The sequence below is a fragment of the Macaca fascicularis genome, chromosome 4, assembly GCF_037993035.2.
Source record: "Macaca fascicularis isolate 582-1 chromosome 4, T2T-MFA8v1.1".
Classification (NCBI taxonomy): Eukaryota; Metazoa; Chordata; class Mammalia; order Primates; family Cercopithecidae; genus Macaca; species Macaca fascicularis.
In genome coordinates this window covers 97,123,791-97,144,199 of record NC_088378.1, presented here as the reverse complement: position 1 = coordinate 97,144,199, position 20,409 = coordinate 97,123,791, and positions in this window count along the sequence as shown.

Below are 20,409 nucleotides of genomic sequence, written 5' to 3'. Positions count from 1 at the left end.
ACCTATCCCTGTCAAATCTTATGTCCTCATATTGTAAAATACAATCATGCCTTACCAATAATCCCCCAGAGTCTTAACTCATTATAGTACTAATTCAGAAGTTTCAAATCTCAAGTTGAAAATCTCATCTGGAGATAAGTTCCTTCCACCTATGAGCCTGTAAAATAAAAAAAAAGTTTTACTTCCAAGATTCTATGCAGTTACAGATATGGAGTAAATATTCTTGTTCCAAAAGGGAAAAATTGGCCAAAAGGAACGGGTTATATGCCCCATGTAAGTTTGAAACCCAACAGGGCAGTCATTAAATTGTAAAGCTCTAAAATAATCTCATTTGACTCCATGTTCCACTTCCAGGGCATATTAGTGCAAGAAGTGGGCTCACAAGGCCTTATGAAGCTTTGCCTTTGTGGCTTTTTCATGCTGAGATTGCAAGCTACTGGTGGAACTACCATTCTTGAGTCTGGAGGATGGTGACACCCCAACTCGTAGCTCCACTAGGCAGTGCCACAGTGGGGACTCTGTGTGGGCGTTCCAACCCCACATTTTTTCTCACCACTACCCTAGTAGAGGTTCTCCATGAGGGCTCCACCTCTGTGGTAGGTCTCTGCCTGAACATCCAAGCTTTCCCATACATCCTCTGAAATCTAGGCAGAAGCTGCCAAGCCTCCTTTATTCTTGCACTCTGTGCTCCCAGAGGCTTCACATCACATGGAATCCACTAAGGCTTATGGCTTGCACCTTCCAGAGCAACAGCCCAAGCTGAGCTGTACCTGGGGCCCTTTGAGACAAGGCTGGAGCCATAGCAGCAGACATGCAGGAAGCAGCACCTGGAGACTGCACAAGGCAGCAGAGCCCTGGCCCGGGCCTATAAAACTATTTTTCCCTCTTAGGCCACTGGACCTGTTATGGAAGTGGCTGCCTCCTTAGAGACTTCTGAAATGTCTGTGAGGCCTTTTTCTCATTGTTTTGGCTATTATCAGTTGGATCCTTTTTCATTTTGCAAATCTCTCTAGCAAGTGATTGCTCCACAACCTGCTTGCATTCTTCCCCTGAAAACAGGAAAGTTGCATTGTTCCCCTGAAAATGGGGAAGACCCCATATGGCCAGTCTGCAAATTTCCTAAACTTTTACACTGTACATCCCCCTTTTAAATATAACCTCCAAATTTAAGTCATGTCTTTGCTCCTGCATCTCAATTTAGGACGTTAGAAGCAGCCAAGTCACATCTTTAATACTGCTGCTTAGAAATTTCTTCTGCTAGATACCCTAAATCATCCCTCTGAAGTTCAAAATTCCACAGATTCGTAGGGCAGGAAGAGAATACAGCCAAGCTTTCTGCTAAGGTATAACACAGGCAACCTTTGCTGCAGTTACAAATAAGCTTGTCATATCCATCTGAGAAACAATTTTGTAACATTATCAGCATTTTGGTCACAATCCTGTAAACAGACTCTAAGATGTTAAAAACTTTCTCTTATCTTTCTGCCTTCTGAGCCCTCTAAACTCTTCCAACTGCTGCCCATTACCCAGTTCCAAAGTCATTTCCACATTTTTAGATATCTAATTTATAAGAAAAGAGGTTTAATTGGCTCATCGTTCTGCAGGCTGTACAGGAAGCTTGACACTGGCATCTGCTTCTGGTGAGGCTTCAGAAACTTACAGTTATGATGGTAGGAAAAGGGAGAACAGGCACATCACACTCTCATCATGAGAGTGGGAGCAAGAGAGAGAATAGGGGTTAAGGGAAGATGCCACATGCTTTTAAACAACCAGATCTCAAAGGAACTTATTCACTATCTTGAGTACAGCACCAAGCCATGAGGAATCCACCTCCATGACCCAAACATTTCCACCAGGCTCCCCCTCCAGCATTGAGGATTACATTTCAACATGAGATTTGGGAGATAAATATCCAAATCATATCATCATGTAAGTGCTTGGTATTGTCTGTTTTTTAAAAACATCATAATAAGCATGTACTAGTGTCTCATGAAGTTTTAATTTGCGTCTGTATAATGACTAAGAGTATTGTATATCTTTTGTCATCATTTGATAAAGTGTTCAAATCTCATGGACATTTTTAAATAATTAGATTGATTTCTTATATTTGATTTTTGAGAGTTCTTTACACATTCTACATGCAAGTCTACTATCAGATATATGATTTGAAAATATTTTCTTCCCAGTCAGTAGCTTATCTTTTCATTCTCTTAACAATACTTTTCACAGAACACAAGTTTTTCATTTTTCTGAAGTCTTATTTGTGGTTTTAAATTTACTGATTTTTAGTCTTGTATTGAAGAAATCTTTGTCTAACCTGAGAAACTTGGAGGACATTATGCCAAGTGAAGTAAATCAGGCACAGAAAGAAAAATACTGCATATATTAGAAATAAAAAATAGTAAAATTCATAGAGGCAGAGAGTAAAATAGTGGTTGCCAAAGGTAAGGGGTGGGGAGACTTTTGGTTAAAAGGTGAAATGTTTCAGTTAGACAGTGGAATAAGTTTTGAAATCTATTGCACAGAATGGTGACTATTGTTAACAATAATGTATCATATATTCAAAAATTGTAAAAGTGGATTTTAAATTTTTATACCACATACAAGAAAAACATGTGAGGTCATAGATATGTTAATTAGATGGATTTAATTATTCCATAATGTGTACATATATCAAAACATTACAGTTTACCCTACAAACCAGAATAATAGAAAGTATTAATTGATAATTGTTTTGTTTAAGAGACAAGATCTCACTCTCTCACCCAGGATGGAGAGTGGAGAGTAGTGACAGGATCATGGCTCACTGTAACCTCAAACTCTTGGGCTCAAACAATCCTCCACCCTCAGACTGCCAACTACCTAGTATTACAGGTACATGCCACCACATCTGGCTATTTTTTTTTTTAGACACAGAGTCTTGCTATGTTGTCCAGGCTGCTCTCGAACTCCTGTACACAAGCAATTCTCCCTTCTCATCCTCCCTAAGTGCTGAGATTACAGGCATGAGCCACTGCACCCAGCCTGATAATAGTCTTTTAATAAAGGTAACTCATCTGTATTGAAAAAAGGACTTTTACGTTTTTTCTAAAAGTTTTATAATTTTAGATATGAATAATAGTTTTGTGTATCACTTTAAGTTGATTTTATATTTTGTGTGAGGTATGGATTGAGGTTATTACTTTTTATATGTGAATATTTAATAGCTCCAGCACTATTTGTTGACAAGACTTTTCTTTAGCTATTGAATACCTTTTTCCCTTTTTTAAAAAAATCAGTTGACCAAATCTGTGTGTTTATCTCTGAAGTCTCTGCTGTTTTCCATTGATCTCTATGCTTATTATTTTGCCAATAGTATATTGTCTTGGTTACTGTTGCTTTATATGAGTCCTTCAATTTTGTTCTTCTTTTTTAAAATTAGATTTTTTTGAAACTATTAATTTTTCTTCATTTATTTGTTTGCTTTCTGACTTTATTTTACAGTCAACTTGTACATATTTCCACACAATCCTGTTGGGCTTTTGATTGAGGTTGTGTGAAATCTATATCAATTTTAGAAGAATTAACATTTTAATAATATCTATATTTATATTTTGGACTTATTTGATTTTTTGTTAACATTTTACAGTTTCATCTTTCAAGTTCTGCCTGTATTTTGTTAGATTTATACTTTGCTATTTTATGGTTCTGATTTTTGTAAATGGTGATTTTAAAAAAAGTTTTGGGTTTTAGTTTTTAGTAGTTTAAAACCAGCATGCAGAAATAATTATTTTTGTATATTGACTTTGTATTCCATGAACTTATTAAATTCATTTATTAGTTCCAAGAGGTATTTCTATGGATTTCTTGAGATTTTGTGCATTCTATTAAAAAAAAAAAAAAGAGTAATATATCTTCCTTTCCTATCTGTATGTCTTTTCTTTCTTTCATTCTTCGTCTTTTCTTTTTTACTTTTTTCATTAGCCAGGATTTGTAGTATAATATTAAATATAAGTGATGAGACAAACATGTTTGCCTAGTGTGTTAGTACATTCTCACACTGCTATAAAGAATTTCCCTGAGCCTGGGTAATTTATAAAGGAAAGAGGGTTAATTGATTCACTGTTCTACATGGCTGGGGAGGCATCAGGAAACTTACAATCATGGCAGAAGGGGAAGCAGTTACCTTCTTCACAAAGTGGCAGGAGAGAGAAGAAGAGAATGTGAAAGAGGAAAAGCCCCTTATAAAACCATCAGATCTCATGAGAACTCACTATCATGAGAACAGCATGGGAGAAACTAGGCCCATAATCCAATTACCTCCCTCTCTTGACACGTGGGGATTACAGGTCCCTCCCTTGATCTGTGGGTATTACAATTCAAAATGAGATTTGGGTGGGGACATGGAGCCAAACCATATTATTCCACCCCTAGTCCCTACCAAATTTCATGTCTTTTCACATTGCAAAACCAATCATGCCTTCCCAAGTCTAAAATTTTAATGCCTTTCAGCATTAACTAAAAAATGCAAAAGATGAGTCCAAAGTCTCATCTTTTATGCTGTGCTTCCTTTTTAAACATAAGTTCCAGTTTCAAATCATCTCTCTCAAATTCAAAGTTCCACAGATCTCTAGGGCAGAGGCAAAATGTCACCAGCCTCTTTGCTAAAGCATAGCAAGAATAACTTTTGCTCCAGTTACCAATAAGTTCCTCATCTCCATCTGAGACCACTTCAGCCTGGACTTTATTGTTTATATCACTATCAGCATTTTGGTCAAAACCATTCAACAAGTCTTTACAAAGTTCCAAACTTTCCCACATATTTTCTTCTTTTGTGTCCTTCAAACCATTCTAACCTCTGCCTATTACCCAGTTCCAAAGTCACTTCCATGTTTTTGTCTATCTTTATGGCAGCACCCCACTCTACCAGTACCAATTTACTGTATTAGTCCATTCTCACACTTCCTGAGACTGGATAATTTATTAAGGAAAGAAGTTTAATTGACTAACAGTTCCACATGGCTGGGGAAGCCTCAAGAAACTTACAATCATGGTGGAATGGGAAGCAAGTACCGCTTCACAAGGCAGCAGGAGGGAGAAGAAGAGAAAACTGAGAAGGAAAAGCCCCTTATAAAATCATCAAATCTCATGATAACTCATTCACCATTATGAGAACAGCATGGAGGAAACCGCCCCCATGATCCAATTACCTTTCTCCATTGACACGTGGGGATTACAGGTCTCCACTCGAGACATAGGTATTACAAATTGAGATGAAATTTGGTTGAGGGCACAGAGCCAAACCATATCACCTTGGTTTTGATTTTGAGAGGAAAGTCTTAGGTTTTTATCATTAAATATTATATTACTTGTAAATAATGTATAGATACTCATATTAAATATTTATTTCTTGCATTTATAGTTTGCTGAGAGCAATTATCATAAATGGATGTTTATATATATCAGTTCATTTTCTACATCTATTAAGTGATGCAGTTTTTCTTCTGTAGTCCATTTGTTGATTACATTGATAAATTTACTGTGTTTTATTTTTATAAATTTAGGGGGTACAAGTGCAGATTTCTAACATGCATATATTACATAGTGATAAAGTCCAGGCTTCTGATGTACCCATCACTTGAATAGTAAACTTTGTCCCCAATAGGTATTTAGTCAACTCTCAGTTCCCTCCCACCCTCCAACCTTTGTAGTCTTCAATGTCTGTTATTCCACTCTGTATTTCCTGGTGTACTCATTATTTAGATCCCTATTGTAAGTGAGAACATGTGGTATTGACCTTGTATTTCTGAGTTATTTCACTTAGGATAATAGCCAGCAATTCCATTCATATCACTGTAAAATCCATGATTTCATTTTTTGAATAGCTGAATAGTATTCCATGAGATACACACACACATGCACACACACATTTTCTTTAGCCAATTCTCTGTTGATGGTCACAGGTTGATTTTGTGTTTCTGCTATTGTGAATAGTGCTGCAATAAACATATAAGGGCAGGTATCTTCTTGATATAACAATTTATTTTCCTTTGTGTATATATTCAGTAGTGAGATTGTTGGATCAAATGGTAGTTCTATAACTAATCCTACTATTTTCCATAAAGGTGGTACTAATTTACATTTCCATCAACAGTTCATGAGTTTCCTTTTCTTTCCCTTCTTACCAATATCTGTTGTTTTTTTGACTTTTACATAATGGCCATTCTGAGCAGTGTAATATGGTGTCTCACTGTGGTTATAATTTTCATTTATTTGATGATTAGTGATATTGAGAACTGTTCCATACATTGACCATTTGTATGTCCTCTTTTGAAAAATGTCTCTTCGTGTCCTTTGCTCATTTTTTATTGATATTATTTGTTTAGTTTTTGTTGAGTTGCTTGAGTTTCTTCTATATTCTAGATATTAGCCTGTTGTAAGATGCATGGTCTTCAATTCTCTAAGTTGTCTATTGACTCTGTTGATTGCTTATTTTGCTGTATAGAAGCTTTTTTAGTTTAATTGAGTCTCATTTGTTTACTTTTCAGCTTTGTTCTGTTTGCTTTTGAGGACTTGGTCACAAATTCTTTGCTTAAGCCAATGTCCAGAGAGATTTTCTTAGCTTTTCTTTGAGAATATTTATAGTTTCAGATCTTATATTTAAGTCTTTAATCCATCCTGAGTTAACTTTTGTTAATATATGGTGAGAGGTATGGGTCTAGTTTCATTCTCCATATAACCATTCAATTTTTCTAGTGCCATTTATTGAATAGGGTGTCTTTTCCCTAGTGAACACTTTTGTTGACTTTGTTGAAGATCAGTTAGTTGTAGGTATCTGGATTTATTTCTTGGTTCTCTATTCTGTTTCATTGGTCTATGTGTTTATAACAGTCATATACTATTTGGGTTAATATAGCCTTGTAGTATAATTTAGAGTCAGGTAATGCAATGGACTGCAGCTTTGTTCTTTTTGGTTAAGATTGCTTTAGTTACTTGGGACTTTTTTTATTCTCTATCAATTTCAAAATTGTTTTTTCTAATTCTATAGAAAAAGACATTGGCAATTTGATGGGGATTGCATTGAATCTGTAGATTGCTTTTGGCAGTATGGTCATTTTAATGATCTTAATTCTTCCAATCCATGAGAATGGGGTGTTTTCCATTTGTTTGTGTCATTTACAATTTCTTTCATCAGTGCTTTGTAGTTCCCCTTGTTGAGACCTTTCACCTCCTTGGCTAAATATATCATAGCTATATTTTTTAGCCATTGTAAATGGGATTGCCTTCTTGATTGGATCATTGGGTAGATCATTATTTGCATATACAAACACTACTGATTTCTGTATGTTTATTTTGTATCCTGAATCTTTACTCAACTCATTTATGAAATCCATGAGTTTTTTGGTGTTGTCTTTAGGGTTTTCTAGATATGAAATCATATCATCAGCACAAAGTGATAATTTGACTACCTCTTTATTAATTTGGATGCATTTTCTTGCCTGATTTCTCTAGTGAGGACTTTCATTACTATGTTGATTAAGAGTGGTGAAAGTAGGCATCCTTGTCTTTTCCAATTTTTAGAGGGAATGTTTCCACTTTTCCCTATTAAGAATGATTTTGGCTGTGGGTTTGACATATATGGCCTTTAATACTTTTAGGTATGTTTCTTCCATGCTTAGATTGTTGAGAATTTTTATCATGAAGGAATGCTAAATTTCATTGAATGCTTTTTTTACATCTACTTATATGATCATATGATTTTTGTCCTTAATTCTGTTTATATGATGCATCACATTTATTGATGCATATGTTTAACCATACTTGCATCCCAGATAAATCTCACCTGATAATGGTATGTATTATCTTTTTGATGTGCTGTTGGAGTTGATTTTCTAGTATTTTATTGAGGATTCTTGTGTCTATTTTTATCAGGGATATTGTTCTGTAGTTTCCTTTTTTGGTTGTATCCTTGTCTGGTTTTGGTATCACTGTGCTATTGGCCTTGTAAAATTAGTTAGAAGGTATTCACTTCTCCTTGATATTTTTAGAATGCTTTCAGAAGAATTGGAATTAGTTTTTCTTTGCATGTTTGCTAGAGTTTGGCTGTGAATCTACCCAGCCGTGGGCTTTTTATTTTGGTTGGGAGATTTTATATTACTAAATCATCTTGCTATTCATTATTGATCTGTTCAATACTTCTATTTCTTCCTGATTTAATCTCAGGAGGTTACATGTTTCAAAGAATTTTTCCATCTCCTCTAGATTTTTCAGTTTGTTGGCATGTAGTTGTCTGTAATAGTATCTGATGATATAGTAATAAATTTTTTGTTGTTGACTAGCCTAGATAAACCATGTTTGGTCATAATGCATTATCTTCTTTTATATATTGCTGCATCCAATTCAATAATATTTTATTGAGAAATTTTGTGTCTATGTCCATCTGGAATACTGGTATGTAGTTTCTTTCTTTGTAGTGTCTTTCTTTGTTTTAGGTGTAGGGTAATGTTGGCTTTATAAAATGAGTTGGGAACACTTCTTTCCACTTCCTGGAAAGATGATACAAATTGTGTAATTTTCAATAGGAATAATCTGAAACAACAGTTTTTTTGGTTTTGTTTTGTTTTTAAGGTTTTAAACTAGTAATTCAGTTTTTTAAAGAGATATAACACTACCAAGTATTCTGTTTCTTCTTCATAAGTATTGGTAATTTTTGTGTCTCAATGAATTGGTACATTTATCTATGTTTTTGAATTTGTATGACTAGAGTTCTTTATAGTAACCCCTTATTATCCATTTAATAATTGTGATATTTACAGTGATATCCCTGAAGTGATATTTTTCATTCAAGTAATTTGTTTCTTCTCCATCTTTTTCTTAGACCAGCTAACACTTTATCAACTTTATTGATCTTAAAAATAAAACAAAGTTTGGTTTCAATTATTTTCTCTATTTTCTAATTTCAATTTTATTTACTTTTCTCTTCTTTTTAGTATCTCATTCTTGGTTTCCATGGGTTTAGTTTGCTCTTATTTTTTCTAGAAAAATAAAAAAGAATAAGTTTTCTCTTATTTTATCACGGTGGAAGTTTAAATTTATCTGATTTTTTTTTCTTAATATGTGCATTTTAATGGCATAAATTTCTCTACAAGGATAGCTCTATCTGCTTTGCATATGTATTAATGCATTGTATTTTAGCGTAAAATCAATTCAATGTATATTCTGAACCCACTTTGACCCAACCACTATTTAGAATTGCATTATTTGATTTTCAATAATTCGGGCAATTTTCTTGACATTTTCCTGTTATTGACATCAGGTTTAATTTCTTTAGGGTCATGTGACCAAATAAGACATTTTTTTATTTCAATTCTCTTTAATTCATTAATGTTTGTGTCATATCCAGGATATGGTTTGTTTTGGCAAATGTTTCATGTGCAGTAGTAAAGAGTAGTTATTCTGATAATGTTGGATGGGGTATTCTATAAATGTTTATTACATTAAGATTTTCTATATCTTTTTTCAAAGAAGAGAGAAGTCTTTAACTGAAAGAAGAGAGTGTTGAAGTCTCTAATTATAACATTTTATTTATCTCTTTCTTGTTTGTTCTATCTAAACACTGCAACTATAAAATATAGATTGGAAGATTGGTTTAAAGAGCAAAAGCAAACTATTGTCTACCAGAAACCCATTTAAAATATACTGAAAAAGATAAGTTTAAAGAAAGAAGGATAAAGAAGTTATACCCTAGAGAAACCAATGAAAAGATTGGTGGACATAATAATATCAGAATAAATTTCACGACAAGGAAATTAGCAGAGATAATAAGGAACATTTAATAACGATGGAAGAACAAATACACCAAGAAGATAAAACAATCTAAAATGTGTGTACATCTAGCAACAATGCTTCAAGATACATGAAGCATTGCTTTATATTGAGGTATCATTCATATACATTAACTTAATCTATTTTAAGAGGAGAGCCTGGGTGCTGTGGGAAGGAGAAAGTAGGTAATTATAGTCAATGGGCAGATTACCTATAATCAATAGGTAATTATAATCAAGTTTCAGTTAAGCAAGATGAATAAACTCTAGACATTTGCTGAATAACATTGCATTATAGTCAACAATAACGTATTGTACACTTAGCAACATGTTAAGAGGTAGATCTCATTTTGTTTTTATCACAATAAAATGAGATTTTTAAAAAGAAAGTAGTTGAATGAATTTTAATAATTATATATAACTGTTTACCACCACCACAGTAAAGATTTATCACTCATTTAGAATGAATGCCCTCATCCTAAAATATTTTCTCCTAACTTTTCTGCAGTTGATCCTGCAACCTTGTGCCCACCTTCTTCTTCTATCTCAGGCCACAGGAAATCATTTATTGTTCTGTTAAAACAAGTTTCATATTTTTTGGAATTTCAAATTAAAAGCATCATTATAAAATACCTCTTTTATTTGAATTATTTTACCAATAATACTTTTTAAAGTTACTCTACATTGTGGTGTATATTGTGTTTCTTTTTCTGGCTAAATAGTGTTTCACTTCATGGATATGTCATACTAGTATACTATTCATCAACTGGTGGATATTTGTATTGAATCCAGGTTTTAGTTAGTATGAATAATCATCCTATGAATATTTGCAGAAATCTCTTTGTGTTAACAGATGTAATCACTTCTCTTGTATAAATACCTAGGATTGAAATCAAAACCACAATGAGATACCATCTCGCACCAGTTAGAATGGCGATCATTAAAAAGTCAGGAAACAACAGGTGCTGGAGAGGATGTGGAGAAATAGGAACACTTTTACACTGTTGGTGGGATTGTAAACTAGTTCAACCATTATGGAAAACAGTATGGTGATTCCTCAAGGATCTTGAACTAGATGTACCATATGACCCAGCCATGCCATTACTGGGTATATACCCAAAGGATTATAAATCATGCTGCTATAAAGACACATGCACACGTATGTTTATTGCAGCACTATTCACAATAGCAAAGACTTGGAATCAACCCAAATGTCCATCAGTGACAGATTGGATTAAGAAAATGTGGCACATATACACCATGGAATACTATGCAGCCATAAAAAAAAAAAGGGATGAGTTTGTGTCCTTTGTAGGGACATGGATGCAGCTGGAAACCATCATTCTTAGCAAACTATCACAAGAACAGAAAACCAAACACCGCATGTTCTCACTCATAGGTGGGAACTGAACAATGAGATCACTTGGACTCGGGAAGGGGAACATCACACACCGGGGCCTATGATGGGGAGGGGGGAGTGGGGAGGGATTGCATTGGGAGTTATACCTGATGTAAATGACGAGTTGATGGGTGCTGACGAGTTGATGGGTGCAGCACAGCAACATGGCACAAGTATACATATGTAACAAACCTGCACGTTATGCACATGTATCCTAGAACTTAAAGTATAATAATAATAATAAAAAAAAACAAAAAAAAGAAATTACTTGGTCATATATTTTTAACCTTTTAAAATACAGCCATCATTTTTCCAAATGCTGAACGTTTTCCCCAAATCCTGTACCATTTTGCCTTCCCATCAGCAATGTATGACATTTTCAGATGCCCTATATCATCACTAACAATTGATATTAATAGGCCTCTTTACTTTCATCTAGTGAGTGTCTAATGCTATCTCATTTTGATTTTAATTTGTATTTGTTTGATGTCTAGTCATCTTTTTATGTGTTTATTGCCTATTCTTACATATTATTCCTTTTGTAAAGTGCTCAAATCTTTCATAATTTTTTTAGGTATATTTTCTACTTATTATTGAGTTGTCAGAGTTCTTTTTATAAAAAGGATACAAACTCTTTGTTTGTACATAGAGTTTTGAATGTGCAATGAAGTTAATTGGGCATTGTTTTATATTTTGTGCTTTTAGGGTTCTGTCTAAAAAAACTTTTGCATAACCTAAAGAAACAAATATATTTACCTATTTTTTCTACAAGATTATTTTTAAATTATTGCCAGTATATACAACTAAGTTTGTATTGACCCTATATCCTGATTTCTTGCAAAATCTCTTATTAGTTTTAGTAGGCTTTTTGTAGATGCCTTAGCATTTTCTGTGTTAATAATCATATAAACTTAAAACAATTTTGCTCCCTAATTTACAAACTTTAAGCTCTTGTCTTTTCTCTTTTTTTAATAAAACTGGTAGGATCACACATACTTCTCCTATCCCCAAACTTTGTAGTAAATCATTCAGTACTGTGCCTATAAATATAATTTTAGTTGTAGGTAATTTTTAAGATACCATTTATCAGTTCTAGTGACCTCTCTTCACTTCCTAGTTAATTTATAGTTTTATTATAAATGAAAGCTGAATTTTGTCAAATGCTTTCTCTGCATTCATTGAAGTACTCATTATTTTGATCATTCTATTAAAGTGGTAAAATACATTGATTTATCTTTGAATATTAAATTGACCTTGTATTTATTAGATAAACATCACTTGGTCAAAATTCCTTACTATTTTAATGTTTTGTTGGATTTATTTGCTATAATTTTGTTAAGAATATTTGTTTCTGTGTTCATGAAGGATATTGATCTATAATCTCTTTTCTTACCAGGATTTTGTCTAGCTTTTATATAAGACAAATGCTAGCCTCATTACATGAATTGAGAAGTATTCCCTCCTCTTCTATTTTCTGTAAGAATTTGTACAAGCATTCTATCATTTCTTATTTAAATATTTAACATAATTGACTAGAAAATTAATTAGCCTAGAGCTTCCTTTATAGTAAGTTTTGGAAAACAAATCCAATTATTTTATTTTATGTAGAGTTTTTCATATTTTCTGCTACATCTTACCTGATCTAGATACTCTCACTCCCAGCTTGCACCTTGTTTGCTAAGAGGTCTGAGCCCTTAATCACCATGTCCTTCTCAGAGTGTAGCTGCTTTGATGACACATTTACCATCAAAATTGAGTAAGAAAATAAGAAGAAATACCCAACCGGATTGCTTGAATGTCAAATCTAGTTTTCCATGCCTTCATAACCAGTCCTAAGGCATATATATATATATGCATTTATATATATAAAGGCATATATATATATATATATGCAATTTATATATTCCAATTTACCTGTTGGAAGCATACTATTACATAATTGTCAATGTTATGGAGGTCATTCTGCATTTAAAATATGGTATCTCATCTTTGGAGGAAATATTCTCCAAACTGGCAACACATCTGACCTCCATGAGACTCTTCTGTCACTGGATCAGGATGGAAGTTACTGGTTGATGAGATTTATGGTAAGACCAGTTGATTCTGTGGTCATGTAACCTCTATCCCACTTCTTTTGCTGTAAAGTGGATTGCCTAGTCCAAAGAGTTATTATGCATGATACTGTATTGCTGGTTCAAACACTTTGTTAGTTTTCTGTTGTTGTACTGGTTAAAGTCCTTCAAAAAGAAAAGGCAAAGAAACCCATGCTTGGAATATATATCAGATCCAGTCATGATAAATCACTGCCTCCTCCAGTGTGGAAGATCTCCAATGTAATCAACTTATCATTGAATGGGTGGCAGATTTACTGGATAGGTAGTGCCCTATCAGAAATTCAGCATTGATTTCTGTGGCTGCCAGGTCATTTAGCAATAAAAGGCAATAGATTAGTCTGGTGTTAACACATGCTGTTTGGCCCAGGCTAAGCATCCATCTTTGCCTTCATCTTACTTTATTTATATCCTGACTAGTCCAACACTAGGAAGACCAACTGCAGAGGCTAGCTAGTGTTGACCCACCAAGTCTTTCTTGTACTTGGTTGTATAATGCCTTTTCTGTGGTAGAAGCTCTCTGGTGGGCTAATGCCACCATATGTGGTACAAACACTTTGAGCCCACTTTCAGAGTTTCCCATTTTTCCCCCTTTCCAAGCTTCCTTATCCCTGAGTTTCAAATGCTTTTCTTTCCAAATCTCTGACTAACCAGTCAAGCTTTCGACCATGGTCCAACAATCTATAAATATTCTATCCGTGGGATACGGCATGTTAATGATGTTCACAAATTATTTGACACTACTCCCATTGAGAGGTGAATTTCATTTATTATGCTTTTGAATTTGGGCTGGCCTAAGTCTGTTTTGACCAACAGATTATGGGAAAGTAAATTCTACTCCAACCGTGGCTACTCCAACCGTAGCCTGAACTGCCATGGAAGAATTCCAAAGGCCCCAGAGGACAGGCTGCACTGATCATTTCAGTGATGTCCCTCTCAACAATCCATTGCTTTGGTAAATGGAGTGTTCTTGCAGACTTTCCCAGGGAACATAATCATCTGGAAGGTTTTCAGGCTTGATGTAGTGTGTACACTCTAGCATGCCCAATTCTCTGACCCTTTGGTTCCTTCTTCCAGCACCTATTACTGCAGTTATGCATTTCTACCTTACTTAATCTAAGCCATTGTTTTCTCAAAACTCCCAAGGATCTTTGTGGCAGTAAGTAAGTATCATAACCCAGGATCCTTGACAAGGCATTAAAGTATCATGGAAGAGTGCTTTATAGTGATAAAATTTCTCTTCCTCATTCTTATGTCTCATCCTCCTTGATTCAGAGTCCTCAGGTTATTTTTCTATATATACTTCCCTGGCTGCTTTCGCATATATTGGTTAAGTCCTGCATTCATTTGGTGTAGAGGCTCTTTTCCTCTTAGTAGTCTCAGTACTTTCTCAGCCAAATTTTGTACTGAGTTACTGTTATTATTAGACTGGTATCCTAGAAAGGAAGTATGGGTAGATCCTGAGGGGATAATTTGTTTTCTAGGAAGGCAGAGCCTCTCTATGATATTCAAGAATTGTGTAAGCACTAGCTAGCTTTTAACAGCAAAAAGTAGGCCAATTTTGTAGGCCAAAAGGTCCAGGGAAAATCCAAGAATTTCTATTGCCTCAATCCAGATGACTCCAAAATGGCAAAATTCCACTCTTTCCCAGTTCAGGGCCTTTACCTTGAAGTCCACACCAGATGGTGTTGAAAATGTAACATCACTTAGATTTCCCTTAATTTTATGAATAACCTCTAGGCCTGATCACCCTTTTTTTTTTCCTTCTGGGTGCAGAAGATGTGCTATGCTGCCATATTGGCTCTCTGTCTTTCACATTTAGCTTTTAACTGGTAATTAATCACGCTCACCCTTTATTCCCTTTCTCTAAAGCATCTACTGGCCCCAGCCATAGCCATCCAATTCCATATGGAGTTCTTGTAGTTACTATTTCTCTTTTACCTTCAAGTAATCCACTTTTCTTCACTGGTATCCCTTTTCAGTTTACCACTACACTGCAAGTTTTAGTAATTGTATCATAATTATGTAAGGGTTGGTCAGTGCTCCACCAAACCACCTCTAAAGAGTTCCTCATTGCTGATCAATCTAATTTCAAAACGACATTCTAGAATCTGTTTCCTTCAACCACTTCTGGTACCAGCCGTTGCAGGTCAGGTTTCCTGGGAAGCAGACTCTGAGATGGAGATTTGCATACAGGAAGTTTATTCAGAGGTACTCTTTGTTTGTTTGTTTGTTTGTTTGTTTTTTGCAGTACATTGTTGAGTTAGTGTTTCTTTTTTTTTAATTTTAATTTAACTTTTAAGTTCAGGGGTACATATGTAGGTTTGTTATATAGGTAAACTTGTGTTATGGGGGTTTGTTATACAGATTATTTTGTCACCCAGGTATTAAGCCTAGTACTCTTTAGTTATTTTTCTGATCCTGTTCCTCCTCTCACCCTCCACCCTCCAATAGGCCCCAGTATATGTTGTTCCCCTCTATGTGTCCATGTGTTCTCATCAGATAGCTCCCAATTATAAGTGGGAACACGCTGTATTTGGTTTTCTCTTCCTGCCTTAGTTTGCTAAGGATAATGACCCCTGGATCCATCCATATTCCTGCAAAGGAAGTGATTTCATTATTTTTTATGTCTGCATAGTATTCCATGGTATATATGTACTATATTTTCTTTATTTAGTCTACCATTGATGGACATTTATACTGATTCCATGTCTTTGCTATTGTGAATAGTGCTGTGATAAACATGCAAGTACAAGTGTCTTCTTGGCTGAATACTGTATTTTCCTTTGGGTATATAGCCAGTAATACGATTTCTGGTCGAATGGTATTTCTGTTTTTAGGTCTTTGAGGAATCACCACACTGTCTCCCACAGTGGTTGAACTAATTTACCTCCCACCAACGGTGTATGAGTATTCCTTTTACTCTGCAACCTCACCATCATCTGTTATTTTTTGACTTTTTAATAGTAGCCATTCTGACAGGTGTGAGATGATATCTCATTGTGGTTTTGATTTGCATTTCTCTAATGATCAGTGATGTTAGGCTTTTTTTTTTTTCCTATGACTTTTGACCATATGGTATGTCTTCTTTTGAAAAGTGACTTCATGTTCTTTGCCCACTTTTTAATGGGGTTGTTTTTTTTTTCCTTGTGCATTTGTTTACATTCCTTATAGATAAGTACTAGATTTTTGCCAGATGCATAGTTTGCAAAATTGTTCTCTCATTTTGTAGGTTGTCTGTTCACTCTGTTGAAACGTTCTTCTGCTATGCAGAAACTCTTGCTTGTGGTGGAAGTGATGGAAGTAGAATTGGGCAGAAGAAGCTCTAGCACTAGCACAGCAAATTTGTCTTGCATTGAGTCTAGGGTGCCAGATCTGCCAATATTTTATCTTTATGTTTATGTATATAACTAAGTATGAATTTATTATTGATAGAGAAAATGGGACATAGAAAAGAAGAGGGCATTTTATAATATTAAGCATCGCTCATATAAATGTTACACAGGTCATTTGGTCATTCAAACACCTGATTTAGGCAAATACCTTTTTAGTTAAGATGGTTAGGCAGCTAGAATATATTTATAATAAAAGAAAATCTGTTGATAGTTGAAGTAAAACTGCATATGACCTTTTCTCAATATAAATATTGCCTCATTATGTAAAATTGCATATCCACAGAAAAGTCTATATCTCTTTGCACTTATGTAAGGAAATGGAAAATAACAAAAGGTTTTTGCTTAAGTCATCAACTTGGTTTTCACCAAGTGGTAGAGATATGTACAATAGTAAAGTGTATCTGCATGCCTAGTGTACTACTCTGCACCTCATGTATATAAATAAACACATGCAACTGAATATCTACATGTGATTTTCAATAGTTTGTAAAAAGAAGAAAGGAAAACATTCTATTTTATTCTTCATCATTGGTATGGACAGGAAGCATCGTGCTGCCAAAGAATATTGATTTAATTTTTTTCTTGTTATTCTGTCAATACAGCATCCAGTCCAATTAAAAATCATTTCTTTTCCTGTTAGAGAAGTCAGCATTCATGCTTAATGTGGTGTTCAGCTCTCAGTTATTAATAACTCTCTTGACATCTTATTAAATTGGAGAGGCTTTCAGACTCAAGATTAAACAACATGTATGAATCTCTTTATATTATTTGAAATATATATTATGTTCACATAAACTATTATTTCTATTATCTTCATTTTGTATAGCACAAAATGAATTATATAAATTATTATTACCAGACCCTCAGAGAGGGTTATTTTCTACAAAGAGAGTAGCCAGATAGAAAAAAAGTCAAACGTAAAATCACAAAAGAAAATGACTCATGTGTTTTCCAAGGAAGATGGAACAAATCAGTCATCAACTATTCTTTACCAATGTATATGATATGTGAATAAATAAATATCTCCCCAATTTTATAAGATACATTTTTCCTCCCAGATTCAGATAAATTGAATTAACTAAAAATAGCTGTTCTTATTTAAATGATGTGTCTAAGACTTAAGCCCAAGGTATTGAAAACTATTTTTAGTAGAATGGAATTTGAGGATATATCTTGAAAGTTGTAAGCACAATTTGTAAAATAAATTGAAGAGGCTTCCAGTCAAAGTGACACTGAAAGTTCATGGCTGCAGTGTTCCCTAATCTTCCAGCTCCAATCACTTATAGTACCCTTATTTATAATGGGATTTTAAAAACTTTATTGGGGTATAATTTACATACAATAAAATGCACACATTTTAAGTGCAGAGTTTTGACAAATACATATATATACACACACACTTATCAATGTGACAATAAGTTATAGAATGTTTTGTCACCTCTGAAAATACTTTGTGTCAATTACCAGCCAATCCCTAATCCAATCTCATCCCTGGACCTAGAGATTGCTGATCTACTTATTCTCTATCACTAAATACTAGAATGATCTTCCTTATACTTTCACGCAAATGAGTCAATGCAGTATATATTCTTCTGTTATTTAATTTATTTTACTAAATGTCATATTTTTAAAGTAGGCTTTTTACTTTAGGATAATGTTAACTGTACGCAAAAGTTGCAAAGATACTACAAAGAGTTTTCACATACCTGAGACCCAGCTTCCCCTACTGTTAAAACCTTACATTAGTCTGGTGTGTTTGTCACTCCTAATCAACAATACTGAAGCATTGTTAACTAAAGTCCAAATTTTATGCAGATGTCTTTATTTTTTGCCTAATGTCCTTTTATCTATTCCAGGATCCTTGTTAAGTGATCGTGTCTCCCCGGCTACTGTTGGGTGTGTTAACTTTCTCAGATTTTCCTTGTTTTTGATGACCTTAACAAATTTGAAGAGTACAGCTCAGATATTTTGTGGAATTTTTCTTAGCTGGAATTTGTCTGAGGCTTTTTACTCATACTTAGACTATTTTTAGTGGTTTTGAGAGGAGAACCACAGAGGTAAGGTGCTATTTTCATCACATAATATGGAAACAAAAGTGACTCCATCTTTATGCTAATCTGCCATGTTGACTTCTGATTAGCACCAGTCCCTAAATGCCTCCTCGTTTCTACTATATTTACTGTTACTAGACTAAGAACAAAGCAATTTTAATGTTACTGCACAAACTAGAGGCTATGATGCATACAGCATTCTTGACTTTTCTGGAAGGTTGCCTTTAATTGTCTTGCACAGAACTTTCCTGTATCATAAAGAAAGAATCTGAGGAGTAACAGTGTGGAGATCAAACTGCCTTGCAGCCACCCAAGACCAGGCTTCTGTCTGTAAGTTCCCCTAATCAATCACCCAAAACTGATAAACTGGATTCATTTGGCTCCTTTGGTTTCTTTGGCTCCTTCAGCTTTTGGGAGCTACTGTGCATATAGGACCTTTTCACTGAACAAATGAACAGCTAGCCAGGAGTCAGGTAACTACAGTATGGGGAAGGAGAAAGAAACATCCATGGGGGAAATCCTGGGGGTTCCTCCTCTTCTATGTGGAGTGGTGTTGCCCATTTGCCAGGTGCTTGTGGACTACAGTGTATGAGAACATTCCCAGAACATGAGAAGGTCTAGAAAGCTTGTTAATAAAAAAGCAATATGATTCATTGTAGTAAGAAAGTTCTTGGAGCTATGACCCTGAGTTTGCTGCTGTTATGATCTGTGTGAGTGGCCACAGGTGACTGCTGAGGTGAGTGAAGGAAAGCTGTAGAAAGAATTGCAGTGAAGAAGGGATATGAGAACTTCCACATCTGTGTTAGTGTCTGGTTTGGTTAATAAGCTTGAAACTCAGGAGGCACAGTTGGAAACCTTAGCTTGCCACTCTGTATGTCTCTGAGGAAGAAAGCTGCACAGGCTGAAAGTGAAGATTGTCCTTGCCAAAGCAGGCTAGGATGCACATACCTGGAATTCCAGCAAACCAATCTGTGAGTGAGATGATGGCATAGAGGTTTACTCTGAGGAAGAAGATAATTATTCCTTCCCCTTAAGAGCAAAACTGCTCATACTGCAGAAAGCAAAATCCCAAAGCACGCAGCACTCAGCAGGAATATTGGACATAGCAAAACCTTTTAAACAGCAGCCAAAAGAAAGCTTAGCCACTATGGAATATCAATAAGGACTACATCTCCCTGGAAAGGAGTAAAGCTGAAAAAATGAGACAAAGTGGCCCCCAGAAGTGGCATGTCTCCCTTGTGGGACAAGATGTGTGTGAGGTGAGAGAAGCCATTTCTGATTTTGGAAAAAGGAAACAGGGAAGAGATAAAGCCCAACTGCTAACTAAAGGAAAGGGGCAAATGAGATAAATAAAGTTTGCTGGATTGAAAAAGGGAGGTCAAAAAGGCCCAGTTAGGATTTCTAGGAAGTAAATGTGGCATGATCTGATCTCAGCTGGGGTAGACAACAAACAAACAAACATAGACCAGCATCCTAACTCTATATTGGTGAGCCTTTGGGAAGACCTGACTCCTAATCAACAGTTTAGACTCCTTCCTGGTGCCCCAAAGAAGGAAAAGTAGAAACCCCATATAAAAGAACCCCAATCTCTGAGTTCCAGGAGTGGTACTCCTTTCCAGCCTGGAGACTAGAGGTGGGACCAAACTTGCC